This window comes from Zosterops lateralis (assembly GCF_965231275.1).
Source record: "Zosterops lateralis genome assembly, chromosome: 11".
NCBI lineage: Eukaryota > Metazoa > Chordata > Aves > Passeriformes > Zosteropidae > Zosterops > Zosterops lateralis.
The window spans coordinates 5,588,448-5,613,567 of NC_139771.1; the positions used below are offsets into that span (position 1 = coordinate 5,588,448).

Here is a 25,120-nt window from a genome sequence, read left to right on the forward strand (position 1 = left end):
GCTTCCCATCTGTTAGCAGAAAGTGATGAGTCTGAGGAAAACTGCTCAGGAAAGTAGGGTAGCTTCCTTCAAGAGGAGGTGCTGGGGTGGCTTCACAAGTTGGTTGTGACCATTTGCCTTCTTTGTCCTCGCTGCTAATAATCAGCAAAAGGCTGGTTCTAACCCGTGCAAAGTATTTGTCTTTTAATTCCCTTTCCCTGGGCTTAAAATAAACCGACTTTGTTGGGTTTTCTGTTGCATATGTATGATTCCTTGCTGAGTTTCCAAAGAGGAAAGAGGCTCATGAGGAGGGAAGTGTTGAGAAGGTGATTCATTCCCAAAACCCAGATTCCTTCTCCCGACTCGGTGTTCCTGAGTGGGGGTAGGAGAGGGGAAAACGAAAAAGCGAGGGAGCTGAAGTGGCTGGGGAGGAGCTGCAAAGATTTGGCAGTAGCTCCCCTTGGAAACCTTCAGATCAGATCTCTCGGTGTGTATCTGCACCATCCCTTTTTTCCCCCACACACTTCAATAATTCCCGGCTCCTGGGACCAGTGTGAGTTTGGCAGGTAAGGACAGAGCCCAGGGAGCTCCTGCCAGCAGGGAGAGCAGCCTCAGGAGGAAGAAAGCCCCAAGAAAAAGGTTGATGGTCCCTGCTGAATACCAAAAAACTGCTGGGGAATAAGATCTCCTGAGATGTCACTAATTTGGGAAGAAAGCTCCATTTTAATCTCGCATACAATTAGACAGCAGAGGAGCCAGCGAGGCTTCATTAGCCCGGCCAGTCACAGAGGGGGTTCCTTGATTTCCTCCTCTCTCTGTTGTGTGACCATTCTCCATCCATGGCCTCTTCTCCTGCCTTCTCATTACTGCCAGCCCTGGCTGGTTGAGCTTTTAACTTGCCTTGGCTTAATTTATTTGAACTCTTGCTGCAGCAGCCGAGTGCAGGGCTGTGTGTCCTCAGGAGCCATGGAAGGTCTGCAGCTTTCCTAATAACCAGAACATCCTGACAGTGTTGGAAATCAGAATTTCACTTGGTTTCTTTGCATTGAAAGCTTGGACCTTGTCTTGTATTCTCCTCCTATGTCTTTTCTTATTCCAGATCTTCTGTTATCGTATCCATGGGCTCTGGAGTACACACTGGCCTTTAATTGCAAAAACTTGTTTTCTGTATAAATTTGGATTCCTTTAATAATCCTAATAATTCTTTTATCTATCAGGGAGCAACTTTTTCTTCTTCTGTAGTTTCTTAATATTTTTTAATAATAATGAAAAGAATGAAGCCTTGTTATTTTTCACTATTTTACACAGATATCCTGTAATTTTTTTTGACGAACCTGATTTGATTTTGTTTTGAATTTTAAATTGGTTAACCCCAATACATGGCTTAATTAAAAAACCAAAACAACAAAGAAACAAACAACAAAAAAATCTCAGGTTTTTATTTATGGAGCAATTTTTAAAATTAATTAAAGAAACAGAAAGCCATGTTTTCATACTCCCATTTCTGACACACTGGCAGCAGGCATGAATTATCCATGTTTGGTGTGTGTTTTTCTTGTTCTTGTGTTTATACCATTATTTTCCTAGTGATGGGATGGCATTGCCTGAATTTCTCTTTTATCTATTAAACAAACACCCAATTTCCTACTTATTGCTATCTTTTGACATCCAGATATTTTCCAAATTGTATCATCTCACAGGGTTTGTAGGTTTTTCACTTGAGGGAAGTGTCTCTTCCTTGACAAGTTGTTTGTCTTTATGTTGTTCCATCCTCAATTTCCTAAACTCTCCTGATGCTTTGCTTTCCATATTCTGATTTATTGTTTTGTCATGGCGTTTAATGAACATGGAAATTGTTGCCAGAAATATTTCTGAATTTTCTATTCGACCTTTTTTAGGGAATATAATCCTTGCTGGTGTCTGAGCTTGCTAGAATTTTAGTTCTATTTAGCAGTTCACTCCCAACTACTGTTACGACATTGCAGTGATTTAAACGAAGCTTTAGGCATTTTGAAAAGAAATCTCTCTTGATTAACTTTCATGTACATTTAGCATTTGTGAAATACATCAAGTTTAGGAGGGTTTTGCAGTAGGGACCCTCTGCTGTGACAAGTGATGGAGGTCACCTACATCAGATTCTGATACCTGGTGTTTAGAATAAGAAATACAAGGAATTTTTGAAGTGGTAATTTGTGCTTATTTGGACCTAAATACCTCCAGTATCCAGTATTTGGTTCCTAAGTATTACTGAAGGCCCCAGGTGTTTGAATTCCTAAATGAAAACGTGCCTGTGCCTCTCCTGGCTGCATTTATAGGAATATCCTCCAGCTCAGTTTCACCTCTGCAGTAATCCTCTGCTCCTTGTTATCTGCTTAGATAATTTCTAACTCTGATGTGCTGGCTGTTTCAGCTCCTTAAATGCCGTTCCACCATCAGCTGCTTACCAGGAGACTCTTAGCAGGACATGAGCTGCTGTGGCAGGAGCCACCCAAGGCTTTAACCTGTTATGTTTAATGGATGTCTGTGCCACACTGAGTTTGGGCTCCACAGGTTTGTGAGGCCCCTGGGATCATTCCCACAGCCCTGGGGAAAAGATTCGGGTTGTGCTGAGGTTGAACTGGGCACTCTGGAGATAAATCCCTGGCTCTGCCCTGGGCTCCTGTCTGCACTGGCACAGTCACACCTTGCCACCCTCACAGGGAACAATTCCAATTTAATTTCAGTTTTCTCTGCTGCCCAAAGAATTTCTTTGTGACCTTTCCTGTCTTTTCTTCCCAGCTGTAAATCCTTTGCAGAGAAATGTAGGCCTGACAAGTCCCAATCAAAATCTCCTCTGTAAAAAAATATCTATCAGACACAAAGCTGATTTACACCACTTCTAAACTTGCTTTACATCTTTTTACTTTGTGCTTTATTTCTCATCTCATGCCCAGTGCTAGAGAATACAAAAAAATCTGGTTTTATCAGGCATCAGGACATAAGACTTAATCCAGTTTCAGGTCTTTGAATGTATTTTGATGTATTGTTTAAAACAGTCTTCTAGAAGTGGAATATTCACCTACCACACAGGCTTGAGGTCATCTGAGGTTCTCGCTGCCTTTTGTTGTGTTTGTCATAATTTTGCTGCAACTTTGTCACCTATGTCCCAAAGCCAGCTCACAACCCTGTGTTCCACTTACACAAACTTCATTTTTATATTTATTGAAACTTGACTTCCTGCCCAGAGATAAATCTTTGATGTGCTCTGACCTGCCTGCATTTCTGTTACCTGTGCCTGTAAAATCATTGTTTAATAATAGGAAATAAAAAAGAAAATCCTTGTTGAGAATATTTGCTCAATGAGCAGGGAAATCACTTTTGACAGCTAGAATATGCATTGGACCTTTAAGGCAAACAAGCAAAAAAAAGATAAATCTATAGAGAAGGGCTTTTCCTTTCTTCCCTGCACTGTAAGGGAGGTTGATGGGGGAAAGTACAGCTGAAAAATACAATTAGATGGCAAGATGCTTTATGTGGTCTAAAGCACATGTAAGATTTACTCATAAGAAATAGTCAATTTAATTATGTTTATAGAAAGACAGGCATGGCAGAGATAATGAATCCATACAGCAGCCAGAAGAAATTTTTGTGTCTAATCCCAAGTGGTAATTGGTTTCCTTTTCCTAAATGGCCACTGTGAGTTACTATTTTATTCTGCAACTTTCTCTTATTCACAAGGTTCAGAATTAGGAGCCCTGCAGGCTCCAAATCCCTTTTCAGTGCTTGATTTTTTTCCTCTTTGTTCCTTTCCTCCCTCCTGTCCCCTTGTGCTTACCTCACTGCAGCTCTGTCCTGGCCAGGTAGTCTGGCCAAAATAGCTGCAGCCATCTGGAGCAGCCACTGGGAACCTCTCAGTGACTTCCTCTCATTGCAAATGTCAGCTTGAATCTTCTCTCCTCTGCTCGCTGCTCCTTAATTTTCTTCTCGTTTTGCTATTCATTATTCAGCAAGGTGACTGTGCTGTTTGATTGTGGGGATGTGGAGTGTGCAGGGGAGAGCTCTGCTCTTTCCCCTCTGTCTTGGCCATTATCCTAATCCACATCAGGGTCTGCTTGCCACTGATATGTCATCTCTGCTGTGAGAACCGTCAGGATGAACTGCAATTATATTTAGATTCAGAACTGTCTGAGTTTTCAAAGATCCAGGGAAAATAAAATTCAGACAAGCCATTATTTTTCAATTAAGATGATTGTTTTTGTATCACTCTCAACACATTTTTTGTGTTTTCAGATGTTTAGTGAATTGCTTTATTTCCTGATAAGCAAACCAAGCCTTGCTTTCCTTCCATTATGGTTTTTTCTGCCACTTCCAATTAGATGGGAATGTTTTGTCAATTTTGTTCTGGTTTTAAATAACCTGTGCTTTAAAATATTTGTACAATTGTTTGAAATCATTCTCTAGGACCTTGACAGGGGAAAATTAGGGCCACATTAAAAAATAATCCCTGCATTAAGTTAGTTTAACAGTGATTTTAAGACAATCTTCTGAATAAAATTCTGAATGTTTTAGGTTGTTCTTCAGTTGAGTGTTAGGGTTAGGACAGAGCCTGGCTCGTGGTTCTGGATGCTCAGAGCTGCCAGCACGAGGTTGTTGGGCTGTGCTTGGCTGAGCTGGGTTTAAGCAGTGAGGACTAAACTTCACACAGCTCTGCCAGCAAACCTGACCAAAGGTTCCTTGGGGGCAGCACTGAAAGAGGACTCCAGGGTTTGGTTGCTTTAATGGTCTGAAGAACAAAGTGGCTTTTATTACTAGACCTGTTTTCCTGGGCATTTGCATAATCTTTGAGTTAGGAATTAATAATGCATCATGTGTACTTTAGAAATTCTCATTTTGTTGAAAATTGAGGAGTAATGTGATTGCTTCCTCACCTTCCTTTCAGGTCTTTGTCCTGACCTTTTGAGTTCTCTGTGCTTTGGCAGCATTCACACCATCCATCCAAGGCCTCAGACTGGGGCTGTAGCTGTCTGTCGTTTTCCAGGAAGAATTTTCAGGGTGTGATGCAGATCCATCATTTACAAAGTGCTGTTTCCATTCCAGCTTTCACTCTGATGTGAAATCCTTCTTCTCTGGGCCCAGACTTTGGGAGCCGAATGGAGTCAGGGACAATAAATGGTGATGAGAGAAGGTTACTAGTGAACTAAATTTTTGTTCTTGGGGCAAACCTTGGCATTGAGCTGTTCCTGCTCAGGAGGGGAGTTTATAGAATCACAGAATGCTGGAATGGGGCAGGGACACCTTCCACTGTCCCAGGCTGCTCCAAGTCCCATCCAGCCTTTCCTTGGGCACTGCCAGGGATCCAGGGGCAGCCACAGCTGCTCTGGGCACCTGTGCCAGGGCCTGTCCACCCTCACAGGGAATAATTCCAATTTAATTTCAGTTTTCTCTGCTACCCAAATGGCTGCTTGGTGTCTGGGTACCTTCACCAGAGAAGAATTTCTTTGTGACCTTTCCTGTCTTTTCTTCCCAGCTATAAATCCTTTGCAGAGAAATGTAGGCCTGACAAGTCCCAGTCAAATCCTCTTCTGTAAAAAAAAAAAAATAAATAAAAATGGGGCTGTTTCAAGAATTAGGAGCGAGTCCTTGAACTGCTTTTTGGAATTGCCTGTGAGAGACTCAATATCCCCTTGCTGTGTGACAGGTTTGGACACCTTGGAGAAGGCAGGGAGTCACAATTTGTACCATCTTTTATTTTTTTTTTTTGTACCATCTAAACCTTTTCCTCCTGCAACAAGGTCAGGAGGGTTATTTTTTCATATGCCCCATTAGTAGATTTCTTCACCTCATTTATAGGAAGCCCTTGAGGAGTTAAGCAGATGAGGAAACCCTGCAGGATATGGAAGCTGTTTTTTTCTTTTTTATTTTAGGTGCTAATTTTAAAGGAATAGACATTTGGGCAAGTATTATTACTTGTACAGAGACTCTTTTAAGTACTATAAATCTGGAACTACCACTGTTTCAGAGGCAAATAAAATTTGCCTCTTTTTTTTTTTACCCTAAGCCGGGTTGAATTAATTGGAAAGAAATGAGCCTGTTATTTCTGGCTGATTCAGATGTGCTTAGGAAGGCGACTTTGAAGGTTGGTAATTCTGAGAGGGGAATAGGATGGCATTTTGCATGAAATATCTGAATTAATATTGGTGATTACAATATCCAAGGCAGGCTGATGAGCTTTGTGCAAGGCCATCATTCAGCAATCTGCAGCAGCTCACCGAGCACTCTGTGCTCTATTGGTGACTTTGGGTAATCGTGGGAGGGAAGGAAGGAAGGGCTGCAGAGCCCAGGGAAACGGCTGGAAAGAGGGAGGAGACGATGGAAACTGCCTTGGTCACAACGAAGCTGTGCAGAGAGCCTTTTAAACTCATCTATCACATTTATTCTCACACTGCTGGTGCTGCAGAGTCCAGGATGTGCTGCTATAGACACCTCAGGGTGACAAAGGCTGGGAAAACACAACAACTACAGTGACTCTGTGTAGCCCTGGTTCTGTGCCTGAGGTGTTTTGGGTTTCCAAAATTGTTTTCCCAGGGAATTTTCTGTAAACAGGAGAAATGTTTTTGTAACTGTAACTTTGTTATTCATCCCTTTCCCTAGGAGGGACTTCTCCTTGCTGTCCCTCTGCTCTGACCAATGGGAGTGAAGAGGTTTGTCTTTGTGTCACCAATCCAATTGGTCTGTGTGAAATGATATAAAAAGGGAGACACATCCCAAAAATAAAGGAGTAATTTTCAGCCTTCTGAATCTTGGAGTCTGTGTCATTGTGGTGTAAAAACAACATCAACTCTGTGGACTAACTTTGTGAGGATGAGTGAGCTCTTGGCTCGTTGGGATGATGCTGCTGCTCAGGGCTGGGAGAGGGCCCTGCTTTTCCAGGGAAATGGTATCAAACACTTCCTGCAGTCCACAGGGTAAATCAACTCGTGTGGGACTCCCTCCTCCAAGTGGCCTTTTCAGTTCACTTGACTGGAGTTGGAGGGAGATGAGGAGTTTTGAACTTGGTGCCTGCTGGTTCTTATATATTTATATATGGAGAGTCTGTCCTCCTTCTTTAGCTGCTCTGGGTGCTGTTGAGGGATTTATCTTATCTGTGTTTATTCTTATGTATTTGCTAGATAAGAAGCAGAAAGCGTTCCATCTGATATTTTCAAATCAGAGAGCAAAGAGTAAATATTTAATGTCACAAACAAGTATAAATACTGAATATAATGAGTTTGGATTTTTTCTTATGATTTTTTTTTGACTGCAGTTACTCAGACGCCCTCCTGGAAGGCTTCAGTATGGATGGTGCTGCAGGATGGTGCTGCTCCTTCCCAGCAGAATAATCCATATTTAATGTGTCACTTCTAAAATGATAATGTACACGTATAGCTGCTGACAAATGTACCTCTTTTGTTTCCCAGAGTAACGAGCTGTTACACTGGTTTCATATTTATCCTCTCGTTCTCTGGAAATAATGAAAAATAGTCCTGCAATTGAATTTACCTGTGGTAGAAGTCAACGCTGAGAGCACCTGTCTTTCTCCCACCACTGAACACCGGCTGGGAGGGTTCATCAGTGCATCAGTTTTCCCTTCTGAAGAGTTTTTTCTCCCTTTTACTTTCCTTTCAGCATCCCTGCCTCCCAAAAGACAAGTGTCACTCTGCCCTGAGCAGTGTGGGTGTGCCATTGTGCTTCCCCAATCCACAGCTCCAGGAATATTCCTGCCACCCAGCCATTGTCTTGTTTTCCCATCTGCTCTTTCCTTAATTGCCGTAAATTCCAGAATTACACTGGCACAAGGCTGGGTGAGCACCTCAGGAAAGGGATTTAAACACCAGCATGTGCAACGTGGTTTTCTGGGATTTACCTGTCCCAGCAGGGAAGTGCCTGGGAGAGATCCCAAGGCCCATCCAGTCCCACCCTCTGCCATGGGCAGGGACAGTTTCCATCATCTCAGGCTGCTCCAAACCCTGTCCAACCTGGCCTTGGGCCTTTCCAGGGATCCAGGGGCAGCCACAGCTTCTCTGGGCATCCTGTGCCAGGGCCTGCCCACCCAACCAGCCCAGTTCTGCCTGCTGTGGTGGTTTTATCCCTCCATCATAAATAATCTCCAGCTTTCACAGCATCAGGAGACTTATAACAGGCCTGTGTTGGTCTCTCCTTTGGTGCAGTGAGAAGTGTTAAACTCACAGAGTTTGGGGGATTTCCTTGGGTGAGTGTCTCCTGTTAATGCTTATGCACAGAAATTCCTGCATTATTACGTTTTTAGCATTATCACGTATCAGTTCTGCCTCGGTCCTGCTGAGCATGAAGGCTAATCCAGATCCCAAAAGCCAAGAAAAAAAATTGAACATTCACAACAGAATCTTCAGATGGATTGCAAAACAGAATGGATTGCTTGTTTCATCCAAGCATGGAGCTGGATTAAAAATTGCTTCAGAATCCTGTTGCAGCTGGATTCTCAAACAATGCTTTGGTGATGTTGACAAGGACTTGGGTGCTCAAACAGTGCCTGGGGACAGGTGGCACCTGCTGCTTGATGATGCTTAAAATCTCTTAAAATTGCAAGTTTGCATAAAAAATTTAAGATTAAATGCACTGGCAGCAATTAATGGGTCTGTCTTAACATCTTTGTGTGAGGTAGAGGCCAAATCCCAACCTCCCTCCTCTTTCCTTTGGCATCCATTAGGAGCTCACAAACAACGCTTTGTTTCTTTTGTCTTTATCATTTTTCTCTCAAATAGTTTCCCTCTGGGACTTTACTTCCATTATTTCCATATATATTTGAAATTTTTGCCTTCCAGCTGAAATTTTTATGGTCCCTAAATCAAAACAGCCCCATTATAAACTTACAGCCAGTTTGGTAATGTAACAACTTAATATTGTTATATAAACATGTTTTTTGCAAGAAAATTTGTTTTGAGTGAAACCATATGCACATGTTAATGGGAAATATTTTTCACACTTCTTTTTTTTGCCATTCTTTGTATTTGTCTTAATACTTATTAATAGCATCCTTCTGAAACTTCTCTGATGAGACCATATAGCAGATTTTTTTTAAGCTGTAACTGGAGTACAATTTTAAGTGTCTTGCATGTGATTCCAAACAGCTGTAAAATAACATGTATTCCCTGATTGATTATATAGCTATAATTATACTTGGGGACTGATATTATATAAACTACTGGATCAAAGCTCCCTGAATAGATAAACCATCATTCACTGTTTTATGTGTAAATCAATCCATAAGGACTTCTCACTGTGGAGCTTCTGCTGGGGAACTCGATAAAATGATCTTTATTTGAGTTCACATTGTGTTCTTTGGAGAGGTTGCAGCACTCATTTGGACTCCTTCCCACCTTTTTCCTACGGTGAAGTAGTTGTAATACTTTTGGGGAGGTTGGAGTTGTGAATTTTGACAGGTTTGAGGTAACCTCCATTACTTTCCAACACAACACTGCATTTTGTTTATCCTGTAAATGGTGTCTCTGATGAAGATCTGCTTGGCAAGCAATGCTTCCCAGAGCTCTGTGTCTCACACCTCAGTTCTCTGGGAAATTTAGTGCAGATGATTGTTTAGCTGTCAGCACTGGCTGTCCATTTAAAATATGTTGCTTCATCATCAGGAGGTTTTTCTGCAACCTACAGGGAGTGGATTGTGGATTAGGAATGGTTTGGGTCAGGAGGGACCATAAAGTTCATCTCACTCCACCCTGCCATGGGCAGGGACACCTGCCACTGTCCCAGGCTGCTCCAAGCCCTGTCCAGCCTGGCCTTGGGCATTTCCAGGGATCCAGGGGCTGCCACAGCTTCTCTGGGCACCCTGTGCCAGGGCCTGCCACCCTCATACCAGGAATTCCTTCCCAATATCCACTTTGACTTTGCCCTCTGTCAGTTTGAAGCCTTTCCCCCTTGTCCCCAGCCCCTCTCCAGCTCTCCTGGAGCTCCTTTAGGCCCTGGAAGTGGCTCTGAAGCCTCCTTGGAGCCTTCTCCAGGCTGCCTCCATAGGAGAGGTGACAAATACTTGACTTTTTTTTGCTCTCTGTGGGTTATGTGAAAATGGAATTGCTGTTGTCCTGTGTAAGGCCATGTTTTATGTTGCTGTTTTATCCCAGCCTCACTTCTCTGGGGAGGGGATAAACAGGGAGAGCATTGCCCCTTCCCTTGGCTCTGCTGCTGTTCCCTTTTCCATTTCACATTCCCTGGAGAGCTCTGTGGTGTCCACTGCAGGGAGAGCTGAGCTCTGGCTCCCATATTTTCACCAGGTTTTTCTGAAAAGCAAAGGCCTTCTGTGTTATCTCATAGTTTCCATGTGACTCCCTTGGTGGGAGGTGGTTTGGAAAGCCTACAAATATCTATTGGATTTTAATAGATGCAAATATATGGATTTTCCCTCATCCATGTGCATGTAGCAGGTTGTGAGCCATGACTTCCCTTTACCAAAAAGAAAATCTTTCCTCCATTTTATTAATAAAATATATTTATCTATGTGTTTATCACTAGCTACAATAATTTCTTTTAATTTTCATGGTATAGGTGCCAGGATTGCTCATCTGTATTACTCCTATATCTGCTACAAACTTTAAAAAAGAGAAAATAGTGACCCTCCCACCTTTCTCTGCTGCTCCAGTCGTCCCCACTGGATAAATATTCCCTGTCTCCTGTTCAGTGGCAGCTGCTGCCTCTGCACAGCAGCTTCTGCCAGACCAAGTTTGCTCATTGCATGTTACACACAAAATTATTTTCATAAAATCATTACTGAAACCCAAAATGTGGCCTCAGGCTTTAAAACTTTAGTTTTCCTGGGTTTAATCTTTTGGATTTTATACTTTTGATCCCTAACAGATTTATTTTTCCCAAGTCCTCCTCCTTCTGTATTTTTTAATCCTGCTTTTCCATGCAGCACTCCTTTCCATTTTCCCCTCCAAGTTTCTGCCCAGGTGGAGAGTTTTATATGCTCTTTGCTGGCAGGTTTTGGTGTGCAGGGTTTTGAGCAGCATGGTCAGTCCACGGGAAGTTCTGTTATCCCTAATGAAGGATAGGTGGCACTCTTGTTATTTTTGTTTGGCTCCTGAAATAACAGGGGTATGTGCTCGCTCAGATTTCTTTTTATTGAGTAAGTGCTTTAGAGAGTGTTCTTCAACATGAAGAGGATTTTATTTTATTTTTTTTAGTGTGAACATGTACTTCAGTTGCATGAGTCTGTGGCTGGATCACAGTACTCTCTAGGAAGGAAAAATGTTATTTTCATGGAGACCTTAAGGAAGAGTGCTCACCTGTATGGCACTGCCTCATTTCACATATACAACTTTTGATTTATTTTTTCCATTCTCTTATTATTTCATAAGGCAAAGAAGAAAGCCAACAAAGCCTTTAATACAATTTAAACTCCAGTTTTTAATACCTTGATACTTTGTATTTTCTTGTTAGTTTTGGATTTGAAGCCCAGGCTTAAGCTGGCATGGTAATCCTAGCAGTGCATGTTAGCAAGTCCTAAATAGTCCAGAGAGCCTTCGTTCCCTAAAGCAGGGGAGTAAATCTGTCTTGCCCTAATTCTATCAATTCATTGTAAAATTGGATAAGTTTGTGAGTTTGAGTGTTTTCTCTCCTGCTCTAAAAATCTGAAATGTGGCACAGGAAATGCTGGCAGAGGTGTGATGTGCTTTAAAGGAAGGTTTTCTGGAGCTTTAAAGGAAGGTTGGAGTTTTAAAGTTCAGCTCCCTGGGATGTTTTTCCTCCTCTGGGGCACAGTTCCATGGAGGTGTTTCAACCTCAATGCTTGGTCACTGCAAATCAGATCAATGTCACTGGTTGTCCCCTGGGCTGGCAGAGGCCAAATGCTCTGGTGACCTCAGCCCTGTGTCTCCTGATCCACCCCTCAATCCATTGATTCTGCTCCAGCTCTCCCCAAAAAGAGAAGAGCTCTTGCCCTGTAGTTGAAAGGAGGAGCAGAGATTAGACAAGTTTCCATCTTGCCTCTCTCCAGGAGCGTGAATCTCTTCCCCATGAACCTGAAAATATTCAGGATTCTGTGGTGTGTTCTGGCCATGCCAACATCTCAGTGGTGGGGTCACAGTTTCTCCAGGGCCACAGACATTTTTCCAGGGAATTGCCCAGGTGAAGCCCTCCATGCAAAGCCATTCCCAAGCTCTGGATCTCCAGAGAAGCTGCTTTGATTGGTTCAAAAATAGAAAGTTAAATAGATAATATGGAAAGAAATGGAGATGTTGATTCCAGACCAAAACAACCCAAAACACTTGTGTGGATTTCGTTGGACATTTCAGAATTGGTGTTACTCCCTAAGCAGGGCATAATGTGTTTTTTCAAGCTTAAATTTTACTTAACTACAGTTTAGATTTCTGGACTTGACTCTGTGCTGGGATGGTATGAACTTAGATGAAAGCAAATCTCTCTTGAAAGAGTTTCCAATCTAATTTAGTTTTTAGGTATCTTCACTTTAAAATATTTAGTTAGTACATATTCACTGGGGAAAGAGTACTGGATTTTAATTTTCATGATGGTTGGATTATGTAATTAAAAGTTGATTGAACAAGTTATTTTGTTTTATTGGTTGAAGGGACGTAACTTGGCAGTTTATTTTGCAGTTTATATTTTTGGTGCCATCTCATGTAACACAGGCTCGTGCATTACTCATCCTTCCCTTCTCTTCCGAAGTCTTTTGGATTTTTTTTTTTAATTTCTCTTTTAAATTTCAATACCCTGGTGTGTTTGAATTGAAGAGTCTCAAATAAAAAATCTATTTTGGGGCAGGAAGTTTTCTTGATGTTTTGGATAACATTTACTTCTACTTTCTAATGCCAAATCATCTTTCAAGCTGATGCCATTAAGGCAGAGAATTCTGTGGTTTGTATAATAATACAAGTCCCAAATGGTGGCAGTTATTGAAGTTAACACTTTTTGCCCAACTGTGGGAGTACCAGCATCTTTGAGAGATTCCAATTTTGGTTCTTATTTATGCTTGACATTTAATGTGCTTGACATTCTGATTATTTTACACCTACCTAATTTCTTCTAGCTCCAGGGATAATGACAATATTTTAAGCATCTGTGAAGTGTAGCTGTGTATTATGGAGCAGGTGCAATGCTACAAATGGAAGGAAAAAGTCCCTAAACTATTTCTGGAATCATTGGTTTTTTTTTTTTTTTTTTTTTTTTTTTTTTTTTTTTTTGTGTTCCATATCTCAGGGTCAGGTAGAATTTCTCACAAGCTTGATCAGGTTATCAGTATTAGCTTTACTAATATTTTATATCCTGTTATTTAGCCATATATCTCTATCTGTGTGTTTATAGGTGTAAATAAATCACATAATGTGGACTGGGTGCTCACTGGTGTCCTTTATCATTTAGGGGCAAGACAGAGAGTTTTCCAAGTTGTTACTGGAGATTTATATTTTTCCTAAATTTTGAATGAAAACGGGCTGTAAAATAATATATTATAAAATTCAGCCCTTTAAATTGAGCTCATGTGTCCATGGCACACCTTTAGTGCAGAACTTCCAACTGCCCTGTGTCTTGGTTTATAGATAATTGGGATATAACCTGAGAAATGAGAATATATGGGAAAAAAATTACCCAAATGACTGTAAGTACACTCTGTGTAAAGTCTTTACTCTCCCTTTGCAAAGTAATTTTATTAATCTTTTTGAGTTGTATTCCCATTTATTATGTGGTTCCCTGCAGTCATGTCAGGTTTTAGGCTCTTTTGAAAAGGTTAAACTGGTTATCAGGGAAAGAGGGAGCAGGATAAAAACAGTGGGAAAACCAAGTTCTTCAAAGAAGTGCAGCCAGTGGCCACAATTTCCTTTTTCATGGGGTGAAAATCTTGTGTTGCATTTGGCTATTGACTACACATATGAAGAGTGATGGAGAAAAGTTAAAATACTTTATTTTACAGACCCATGTGGGTACATGGTAAATACAACCCAAGTCCTCCCAAATCGCCATGGGCCAGCATGGGGTCCTTGAGGCAGCCCTGCCTGAATGGGTTATAGGAAGTTTTAAAAATCCCTTTATTTTGCAATCTTGCCACCTGGTGGTACGGTCTGATAATAAATATTTGGCTTGAAACCTGTTCCAAAAGTTGTTTTTTATTTGGTAGACAAAGTCTTGAGGCTGGGATTTCAGACTGGATCCCACACAGGTTCCTGTTTTTAGCAGGCAGGTTCGGAGTGTTCCTCCTTCCCTGTCAGAGCCCTGTGCTGGGGCAGGGCAAGGCTGGGCATCCCTTGGCATTAAATGTCACAGAGTCCCATCAGAGGGTGGCTTGGGTTGGAAGGGACCTTAGAGACCATCCCATTCCCCCCCTGCCATGGGCAGGGACACCTTCCATTATCCTCAGACTGGGGCTGTAGCTGTCTGTCGTTTTCCAGGAAGACTTTTCAGGGTGTGATGCAGATCCATCATTTACAAAGGGCTGTTTCCATTCCAGCTTTCACTCTGATGTGAAATCCTTCTTCTCTGGGTCCAAACTTTGAGAGGAGAATTGGAGTCAGGGAGAGTAAATGGTGATGAGAGAAGGTTACTAGTGAACTGAATTTTTGTTCTTGGGGCAAACCTTGGCACTGAGCTGTTCCTGCTCAGGAGGGGAGTTTATAGAATCACAGAATGCTGGAATGGGGCAGGGACACCTTCCACTGTCCCAGGCTGCTCCAAGCCCCATCCAGCCTGTCCTTGGGCACTGCCAGGGATCCAGGGGCAGCCACAGCTGCTCTGGGCACCTGTGCCAGGGCCTGTCCACCCTCACAGGGAACAATTCTTTTCCTAATATCCCATCCATCCCTGCCCTCTGGCAGTAGAATGCCATTCCCTGTGTCCTGTCACTCCAGGCTCTTGTAGAGTCTCTCTCCATCTTTCTGCAGCCCCTTCAGGCCCTGCAAGGCCACCCTGAGCTCAGCCCAAATCTTCTCCTGTCCAGGTGAACAATCCCAGCTCTCCAGCCTTTCCTCCCAGCTGAGCTGCTCCATCCCTGGGATCATCCTGGAGCCTCCTCTGGGCTCTCTCCAGCAGCTCCAGCTCCCCCCTGAGCTGGTCCAGGGCTTGGGCAGCTCTGCAGGTGGGGTCTCACCTGAGCACAGGGGCAGAGGGGCAGAATCCCCTTCCCCTGCTGCCCATGCTGGGGCAGGGGGATTTGGGGTCCCAGCACATGTGTGGGCCAAGGGGATTTGGGGTCCCAGCATATGTCTGGGCAGGGTGATTTGGGGTCCCAGCACATGGCTGGGGCATGTCCAGCCTCTCATCCACCAGCACCTCCAAGTCCTTCTCCCCTGGGCTGCTCCATCTTTTCATTCCCCAGCTCCCACTGATCTCTACAGATACAAGGGGAGAGAAAGTCTGGAGATACTGTGTGGTCCTGGAACATTGTGTTGTGCATTAACCTTCAAAAGATATTTGAAACATCAAAATTTCTATATATTTGAAATTTCAAATTTTCAGAAATATGAAACCATTACAAAGCAGTGGTGTCCACGTCCTAGAAGTCTCAGATAAATTATACAAACTAAACTGTCCTAAGTTACAGTTAAGAATATTTAAGGGATGTTGCTGTACCTGAAACAAGTTCTACCCATGGCAGCAATATGGAACTTCAATGTGTTTGGATAGTTTAAATGCCCATTTGGGCATGAGGTGGAGAGTGAGTGAAGCCCATGATGTGCAGAACCTGGCACACTCAGTGCAGGAGCCTGGGGAAGCTCACTCCTTTATGCTAACCCAAGATGAAGCAGATGTGGTCTTGCTAGTGTCTGCAGGGAAATCCTCATTTATAATGAAAGATGTTTTCACATGGTGCTCAAAGGGCCTTAAACAATCCAGTTTCAGCAAGCTGAACCCAAACATGATTTACTGAGGGCTGTGATGAATTGATCATTAGCTGGAAGCCACAAGTCAGAAGTGGATGTTTGCTCTCCCAGGAGTGTCCCCTCCGGCTCTGCCATATGCTCTGGGTTGACACGAGAGGAACCCAGTGCAATTCTGTGCCTTGGGTCAAAAATGGCATCGTGCTGGAGCTCAACAGCTCCCTTTTAATGCCAAGACATGAGAAATAGATTCGGTTTTGTCTGTCCTTACAGGGATGTGTCCCCACATGGGACACCTGCACTGTGTCCACGGTGGGCCTGTCCTGCTGCCTGTCCTGAGCATCTCTGATAAAACCACCCACAATGTCACTTGTTCACCATGGCATCGCTCTGCTAACTGTTGCTTTAGTCTTTTTCAACCTTCCAATGTTTGCATTTTTGTAGTAGAGTTTCTCACAGATTTTCATCATTTTTCAAAAAAAAAAAAGTAACATTTTGTAAACTGTTCTTCTTTCCTATCATTCCTCTCTTGAGGAGAGACAATTGATGAACTTCTAATTTGACCAGTGTAGTTAGAGAAGTCTCAACCTTGTTTGTCCAATCTGTGGTCATTGTCCAAAATCTGTATAAATGGAGGTCAAAAAATAAACCTCCTCTTTTTGCCCTGACAACTGACTGTGTGTCATTCCTTTTGTGTCCTCTAACGACAGCTGACCTCAAGGCCTCTCAGTTGTTCCCTTCCAAGTCCTTATGCCGTGCAAGGAGAACCAGGGGAATGTTTCCCCCTCTGCTCCTGCCCTCTCTGCTGGCCTTTCCCTCTCAGGCACGACACACACGGAGTTTTCAGTCTCCAAAAATTATATTAAAAATCGCATTTATTTACAAATGTGAGAGGCCAGAGGGCTACAGCTCTGATAAATGGGTAAGAAGAGATATCATTGAGACTGAGGCCTGCGTTTTCAAGCTTTTAATTTGCATCTTTGGTCACAGAGTTGGAACCTTTTAATCACTTTATTTTACTGCAAAATGTCCCTAACTATTTATGACACTGGATGTTTGCTCTTGGATCTGTTTCTCCTGTGGGGTATCCTTTAGATCAATCCTTGTTTGTTCTATTAATTTGCTTAATTCTCTGGGGTTTGTCAAGTCTAATTATCTTCTTTCTTTCTTCCAGTTTTGAAATCAAGATTGATTAGCCAACACGAGGAGACCCAGCTGGTTATGTGACTCAGAACCCTGTTTATGAAGCACTCGCTCCTTTTTACAAGACAACTGTAAGTTGTTTCTTTTTCTCTTCCTCCCTTAAATGAAAAAACAACAACAAAAAAAAATCTACTGTTGTAACTTCATAGAAATTCTGGAAAATTCTTGAGGAATTCACTTTTATTGGTAAAGAAAATTTTGAATTTTGGCTTGGTGAAGCCAAGGACACAGAAGTGCTCTGTTCACTTTACCACGATACCACCGGAGATTTTTTTTTGCCCATACTGATGGTTTTTCATTGTTTAAGGAGAGATTCCCTTGGTTAGGAAGATCAATCTGTGCCTCTTTACTTTGTGTTGTGTGAAATGTGGGGTCAGGGAACATGACAATCCTGTTTTGGAGTGAGCTGTGTGAGGAGAGGCTGAATCCCAGCACGGAAGTGGCGCAGGAGGAGTTGGCACCTCTGCAAACCTCTGGCAGAATTCTGGATTCTCCCACAGCCTCCAGGCCCTGGGATTTTGTATTAAATAATGCTCCTTCTGTACTTGATTTAGACAGGTTTTGGTTTTTTTCCACAATTATAAATTTGTTCTTCACAAGGCAAACCCTCAGTTTTACTCACAAACCAGAATTTCTCAGGTAAAGGATCAGTTGTAGTCTGGAATGCAAGTGTGGGGACACAGAAATGAAATTCCAGCAGTAACAGTGCATGGCTTAATTATTATTTTTGATCTATACCATGAGCTATGTTTTATAAGCTCAACTTAATAAAAATTAGATCCAGGTGGAGTGCTGATATGTTTGTCATCATGTTTGATGTGGTGTGAATCTTATTTATCCTTTTTCACTTGTGTGAAAACGCTCTGCCTTAGTGGTGATGAGACTTTAATTGCTGTAACCAGGTGGTGGGGGGTTGAATTACTAAATTTTGGAAGCCATACATTTACAGGATGTTCCATTCAGATTAGCAGGAATCCAGCCAGTGCTATTAGGTCTGGGGCAGCACCACATTATCTCAAGCTTTTCTTTAGTTATAACTGCACTGAAAGCCAGGCAGGCTGGGCTGGCTGAACTTCATAATCTTGTTAAAATGGCATTGCCCAGCTGCCACTGATTGTATAAAAGTTCCATTATTTTGTGAGTGGAAGGAACAAGCTCTTATTTATTCTGAATTTTCTCTTGAATAGCGAGTGATTCTAGTAACTTACAAGTGCTGATACAGTGAATGTACAATCTCTGTTTTCATTTGTTACCTCTCTTGTTGCTGAAGGTTCATTAACCAAGGAGGGAAAATGAGGTATAATATTCAAAATATTAGAGAAGAAAGGGAAAGTAGCACTCACTACCAAGTCAGTTTTGGGCTCATGAAATAGCAGAACCAATAAAGAAAAATTAGTAAGTATTAACTGTGAAATAGTTTTGTAGGATGATGTGTAAGCTTAGAATTGATTTTTATGATTGCAAGGAGATGTCTGAGCAAATTTGCTTTATGACAACAAGAAATATATTCCAGAAATGTAGAGATCAGTTAGCAAGTTATTAGGGAGGAGAGACAATCTCTCCTTTTACTTTTTTCAACAAGTAAACATGGGAAACAGACAGATAACAAGAGCACCCTGTTGCTTTGCGTGTCTGTTCACAGAACTCTCCTGTGGTGTGTGTGGAACAGACTTAAAGCTCCATAGGAGAAGCACAAAGAAATGAAGTACTCAGATTTAAAGGCTTTGCTGGTTTTCTGTGGGTAATGAAGGGAGCTCTCCATAGATTAGAGCTCTCAGTTCTGTGTAGCTTCTATGCAGAAAACTGCACAGGCTTGTTTTAGATTCATTTTTCTGTATTGTGCATTGAAAAACCTGAAACAGCAACTGTTGCCTTATGAGGTTTATAAAAATAATTACATTGTACAAGGTGGCACTTGCACAGCTTTAATGCCTTCAAAATATGATGTAATGTAAACGTGGGGAGGAATTACTCAAAGGTTTGCTTGTTTTCCACTGGTAATTTCCAGATGGATTTCCTCTCAGGTGATGAGTGCACCTGTAGTTCTCACCTCAGGTAAATGTTTCTAAGCTCTTTTAACTAAAACTAACCCAACTCATATCAAAGTGTTCTAGTAGGTGTCTGTATTTTTTTTTCAGCATAGAGCAGAATGAAAACATGGTCATAATGACTGTGTGGGCAACTGTGCCATCACGTATTTCAGAGTGCTCAGCATCACTCCTCCCTGACAGCAACCGTTTGTCACTGGTGCTTTAATGAAGGTTTTAATAGGTGCCACAAGCTATGCAGACCAAATATTGTGTTTGTCTTTCAAAGTACTACAGATTGGAGCTTCATTTTTCCTCAAACTCTTAAAACAAGTAGTCTGTAATCTATTTGTCAGACATTTAAATGTCTGTAAGAGACTGAAAAGCCAAGACAGACTTACTAGAGAGGGAACTTTCTTAGTCATTCAGCTATTTAAAAAAGAAAAGCCTCCTGATGGTGTTGTGGTTTTTTTTTTTTTTTTTTTTTTTTTTTTTTTTTTTTTTTTTTTTTTTTTTCCAGAGAAATAAGCAGAGTTTGAAATACTGTAATTTTCTCTATTTCTCAGTATAATAGTTTCAATTCCTGTTGTGGAAGGCAAGCTGTTCAGTGAGCTTGTAGAGACAAAAAAATTGTAAGCCCCCCAAAACAAACCTTCCTATAGCCTTCAGCCTCTCCCATCCCATTGCAGGATAAAAATGGGCTGAATCCCTGAATTCCTCTGTTTAACTTCCCTCCCAAGCAGAGCTGAGGCTGCACACATGGAAGGTGCTGCTGTTTGCATTGATGAGCACCAAGCACCTGCTGTGGTCAGACCTTGGCAGGAGCTTTAGACAAGAGCCAGGAGGTCCCACTGCTCTGGGAATGCTCTGGGAATGTGTCTGCTGAGCCCAGGAGCCCACAAGGATTATTCTTTTTTTCTCCAAAGCAGCTGCAGGTGTTGTCCTTTCCTAAAGAAGTTCCCGTGTGAAGTCCTTCTTGGTTCTGTTTTGTCATCCCTGTGATTTATTGGAGTTATTAAGGAGCTACTTTGGGCTGTGCTGTTATTTCTGTGCTGCTCAGCACTGAAATGCCAGCTGGAACTGGGGATGGAAAGCTGGAGAAATGGTTTTATGTCGTGTAGCTGCACCTGCTTTCCCCTCCTGGCCTGTAAATTCAGGGCACTGGGAAGCCACTGGAACTTTGGGCTTTTCCAGTAGTGAGAGAACCTTTGGCAAACAGCTTTTGTCACTTCTGCCACCTCCACTGGAGGCAAAGAGCACAGCCTGGGGCTCCAGGTCTCACTTCACTGCAGTTCCCAGCACAAATCATCCATCAGCTCATCCCAAACAATGAGAGGTGTCAGCAAAACCTGGTTTGCAGGTGTAATGTTGATGCCTTGGGCAGGCTGAGCTGAAACAGAGACTGGACGGAGCTGGAGAATAAAGTAGATTTTTATTGAAAAGCCTTTAGGATCCACCTTGGGCAAGACAAGAGCCTGGCCAGGGCTACATCCAAGGTGGACCCAAAATGGTCACAAAATGGACCCAAAATGGGTGACTGGTCACCAGGTCTCACATTTTTATAAGTTTTGGTCCATTTGCATCTTGGGGTTTAATTGTCCAATTCCAGCTCCAGGCTGTGAGGTCCCATCCTTCTTGCTCCTCCCTCCAGCCCAGCCTTGTTTGTGCTTTTGGGGCTGAAAGTTGTCCTTGGTGTGCAGCAGCAAAAGGATTTGTTTTGTGTCCCTGCTCTGTGCAGAGCTGAGTGACACTGACTGTGAGCTCAGAACTCACCCCTGGGCAGCACAGAACCTGAAAAAAAATAAAAGTTAAACTTAAGGCATCAGTGTCAGAGACAGCCCCATCCATCCATTGCTGGGCCACTTTTGTCCCCTGCATTTGAAGGGGAAGAGGAGCCTGTTCCATTTGCTGGCACTTGTGAATGTGGTGATGCTCCTTCAGAGGGGTTGTGCAGAAGCAGATCTGTACCCACACAAACCTGTACATTCATCTTCCCTTTGCACAACTAAATTAAATATATAAATATATAAATATCTGTAAATGAACCTGAACCCTTCCCCAGAGCAGATTTCTACATTCATCTTCTCTTTGCACAACTAAATTAAATATATAAATATCTGTGAATGAATCTAAACTCTTCCTCCTTTGAAGAGCAAACTTCCTTTAATTAAATAGGTTTTTTTTTTCCCTACTGTCTGGTGTTAGTGACATTTTCTAATCATACAATTACTGCTTCATTTCAATTTTGTGTTATTTTCAGAGGTCAGGAAGGGTAATATTCCAACATAACCATACTCAGTGAGAGGGCAACAGCTGACAGGAGTTCTTGCATGGGGTTCTCATCAGTAGATCTTGAAGTGCATCAGAAAAAGATGGATTTTTATCCCTGTTTTAAAGGTGATGGGAACTGTGGCCCTGTGAGGATGTCCAGCATGGCTATGCAAACCTCTCCATATGTTCTGTTGCCTGAATATCCCATCAGACTCCTGAACAATAGATTAAAATACAGTGTGAAGACATGAGAGAAAAAAAATTAATGGAATCTTAATGGAATAAAATTACGATTTAAAGAAACCCCCCAAATATTGAACATATTCCTGCTGAATTCTGTGTTGTGTGTTTGGTTCAAATCATCCCTTGGATGTATTAATATCAAGTTAATACATGTCAGTTAATTTTCTAATTAATGAGTGTTACCCTGGGATTTAAGCAATTCTCACCTGTCTTGGTGTGACCTGCCTGTTAAAAATGGCAAAGAGCCTCAGGGTCAGGAGCTGCTTTTCCTTTTCCATTTCTTTCCTTTTTCCATTTCTTTTCCTTTTTCTCTCTGGCAGAGAGAACAGAGTTTTTGTGCTCCCCAGGATTCCAAGGAATTGAGTAAAGATGGGGAGGAACAGCCAGGTGAGACTCCAGTGCCTGCTCGAGGGACAGGAGGAAATGTATATTTGATTTATTTCAGTTTATAAATGAATATAAATGACAGCCTGGCCCTGGTTTAACTCCTGTGTGGCTGTGGGAGCCACATGGATAATTCCTGACACGTCCAGGAAGTAAAGTTTCTATGAAATTTTCTTGCACATTAGGACACCATTCAAAGATTTTATTTTTAAAACCACATTTAAATATTCTATTACTAATTACAGTTGTCTTTTTAAAAAAAATTCTTTCTGACTACTTTTGATACACCTTTCTGATTTAAAAATCTTTGGGAATATTGAATATAACTCAAAAGATAAGAGCTCATAGTAATAATGAATGTATTTTTATAACATTCATTTTATTATATTTTTAAAAAAATGTATTTAAGTTTTGCATGTTGAGGATTTTTCTTTTTTCTGCTTATTTAGTGGATTTGCTTCACTGTCACCAAAAGAGCTGCCTTGGGACTGGCAGGAAGTGGTTAATTGTATGTTCTGAGTGTTTCCCTGGGGTGTTGCCCAGTAATTTGTTGAAAAAAGGCTTTTTTCACAATTTCTGCACCAGCCACCTCTGTAGACACACCAGGATCTCCTTACACGTGCTGCTGGACACTTCTCCCTCTCTGAGGAGAAACAAAGTGCTCCAGGGAGCAGCTGCACATGAGAAATTTTTCCTGACTTTGAAGCAGTCCTTGGGAATATCAATAAATTGATCAATTGAGAGCTGCTTCCCATGAAGGGAAATTCATGTGTTGCTGCTTTAGGGTTTTCCTTGGCAGGCTCTTTGATGGTACAGGCTTTGTAGGTGTGCTCCTGGATTTTTTTTTTACTGGCACTTTCTGGAGCCCAGATTTCTGCTGCTTTCTCCTAATGCAGAGCAGAGAAATGGGAATTTTTCTTAATGTGACACGCAGAGGGCTGAGTACCATTCAAATGCTAATATGTAGAAACCAAATCCCACAAGGGAGTGTGTTAACATTTGTCTTTATTCACACTCTATTTCAAAGGATATGTGCCAAGTCTTGCTTGACACTCAGAGCATTCTACATTGCACAAGTTCACCCCTGAAAGGCAGAGAGAAGCATTTCCTTTTTGCCCAGTTCAAGTCTTTTGATCCCATGGAAAAGTGAATTTTTCCTTACGTGGCCCCACCTGAGCCTGCTTTGCTGATTCTTCCACTTTCTCCAGCATTTCCGTGTTAAATTTCCCTTTTTAAGGGAGAATCTGAACTGCAGAGTCTGGATAGGGGATTTTTTTCCCCTTCCAGCTGATTTTATTGCTTTCCTGGGTGCTGGGAAGTCTCTCCTTTACTTTGGTGTCCTTTTCCAGTTTACCCTGCAAGTGCAGCTCCTTGCTGAGATCAGCCCGAGCTCCTTTAAGACAAAACACAAGTTCCCTTTTCACTTGCTCCTTATTAGAATATCCTGAGCTCACAGATCCTGCTCAGCAGCTTTAGGGTCTGTGTTGTGCCTGCTCTTGGTCTCATGGCTGTTAGAATTCCCTTGACTTCAGGAATTATGTTCTCTCACAGCAGCACAGTGGGAGAATTCTCTGTTTGCTTTCCATTTGCTGAGCCAATAATTTCCCCTTGCAATCCATTTTTCCCCTGGAGAATTCATCCAAGCCAGGGACATTAATACCTATCCTGGATGGGTATTTGATGCTGCCCAGCTTTTGCAGGGTTCTGTGATCCACTGCCCTTCCTGCATGGCTTTCTCTGAGCTGGAGATTCCTTCAAACACACCTGGAGAGGAGTTTGGGATTGCTCCAGGATGGGACCTCCCACCACCACAATGGGCAGCTTCAGGCTTGGCCCTGACTTCAGGCTCCTGCTTTTGTCCCTTATTCCAAGGCATAGGTTTTGAATTCTTTGGCTTCTCCATCATTTGCACTGTTTTGGATGGATTGAGCAACTTGTTCCTGCATCTCGTTTTAGATTTCCCACAATCTCTCCCTGCAGATGTTGGTGCTTCAGTGCTCAGTGAAGAGATGCTTTGCTTTTTTATGTGCTCAAGCAACACACGGTCTGCAGCCAGCTCCTGAAACTCACACAGTATTTAAGAATATGTTTAAATGGAAAGTCTTATAGAAAATGCAAATTTATTACTTCTCACTTGATTCTCACGATAGATTTCTGGGGAGTGCTCTGAGGCTTTTTTTTATTGGTGCTATCACTACTTTGCCTTCATGCTTATGCTGATTTTCCTTCTTTGCCAGAGCCCCATAACACTTGTTATCAGTAGCTACAATTTCCTGCCACCTGTGGTGGAATATATTTCTTCATTATGAGCTTTTTGCTGCTTCCTCAAGTTTTGTCTTTGATTAGCTGCTATGGAATTTTTAACACATCATCATCACTTGTCCTGCAAAACTTGATTATCTGATAGATATGAAAATTCCTGCTTCCAGCTTCTGGTGGCCCAGATCATTTTGTGCCAGTTCTGGTACCAGCACTGACCTGAAGTGATGCTAAATCCAGTGTGAGATGATGTGCTGGAAGGCTGGGGTTTGTAGGGTTTATTTGGGATTTGTGGTCATGTTCATTTTCCCCCCTTTCCTTAAAGTGAAAGAGCACTGGGAATGCCAAGGCTCAAGGGATCAGTGATTTACCTTAACTGGGCTGGAATACAGCAGAGATCAAAACTTTGTAGTCTGAATTTGGTGAACATTTTCTTGATCTTTTTTGCAGCAACTTTACACCTCTGTTTAGGAATCAGTTATAATTTTAATTATCTCTTTATAAATGACAACGTTCAGCAGAGGTTTGCCACTCACTGTAAAATCTTCTGGGAATGATGTGCTGTGAATCCTTCTGCCCAGACCCAGAAAGAAAAAAAAAGTAAATTACATGAGCTCCTGGCTTTATAAATGCAAACATGGATCTTGTTTTTGTCCATTAAATGGGTTTTTATGGACTCGGTTTAAAAAACCCCACACTTTTTATTGCAGGAACAGCTGCCCAGCTTCTCCTCTGTAGCAGGTAGTTTCTTCTCTCCACCAGCATCATCTGGGATGAGGATAAAAACTGAGCTTATCAGAGTGTGACAAAAGGAGCATGTGTGTACATGAAGGCAAATGTAAATTTCCAGCATCGAAAAGAAGACTTGGCAAGTGCAGATGTGTGGCTTAAACACTGTAGGAGGAGAGGGAAGGAAGGGTTTTG

General features: G+C 42.1%; 1 protein-coding gene across 2 annotated transcripts in view; it reads left to right on the forward strand.

The window, feature by feature from the left end:
- The window catches only part of ATP2B2 (ATPase plasma membrane Ca2+ transporting 2), a 395,247-nt gene that overhangs the window by 123,077 nt on the left and 247,050 nt on the right, over positions 1–25,120 (forward strand). Inside the window, exon 2 of one of the 2 annotated variants that reach the window (XM_083869181.1) lies at positions 16,984–17,083. The gene's annotated coding sequence lies outside the window, so the exon portion shown is untranslated. Of the gene's footprint in view, positions 1–16,846; positions 17,084–25,120 lie in introns of those variants that run through there. The other variant, XM_083869182.1, reaches the window with a different exon arrangement.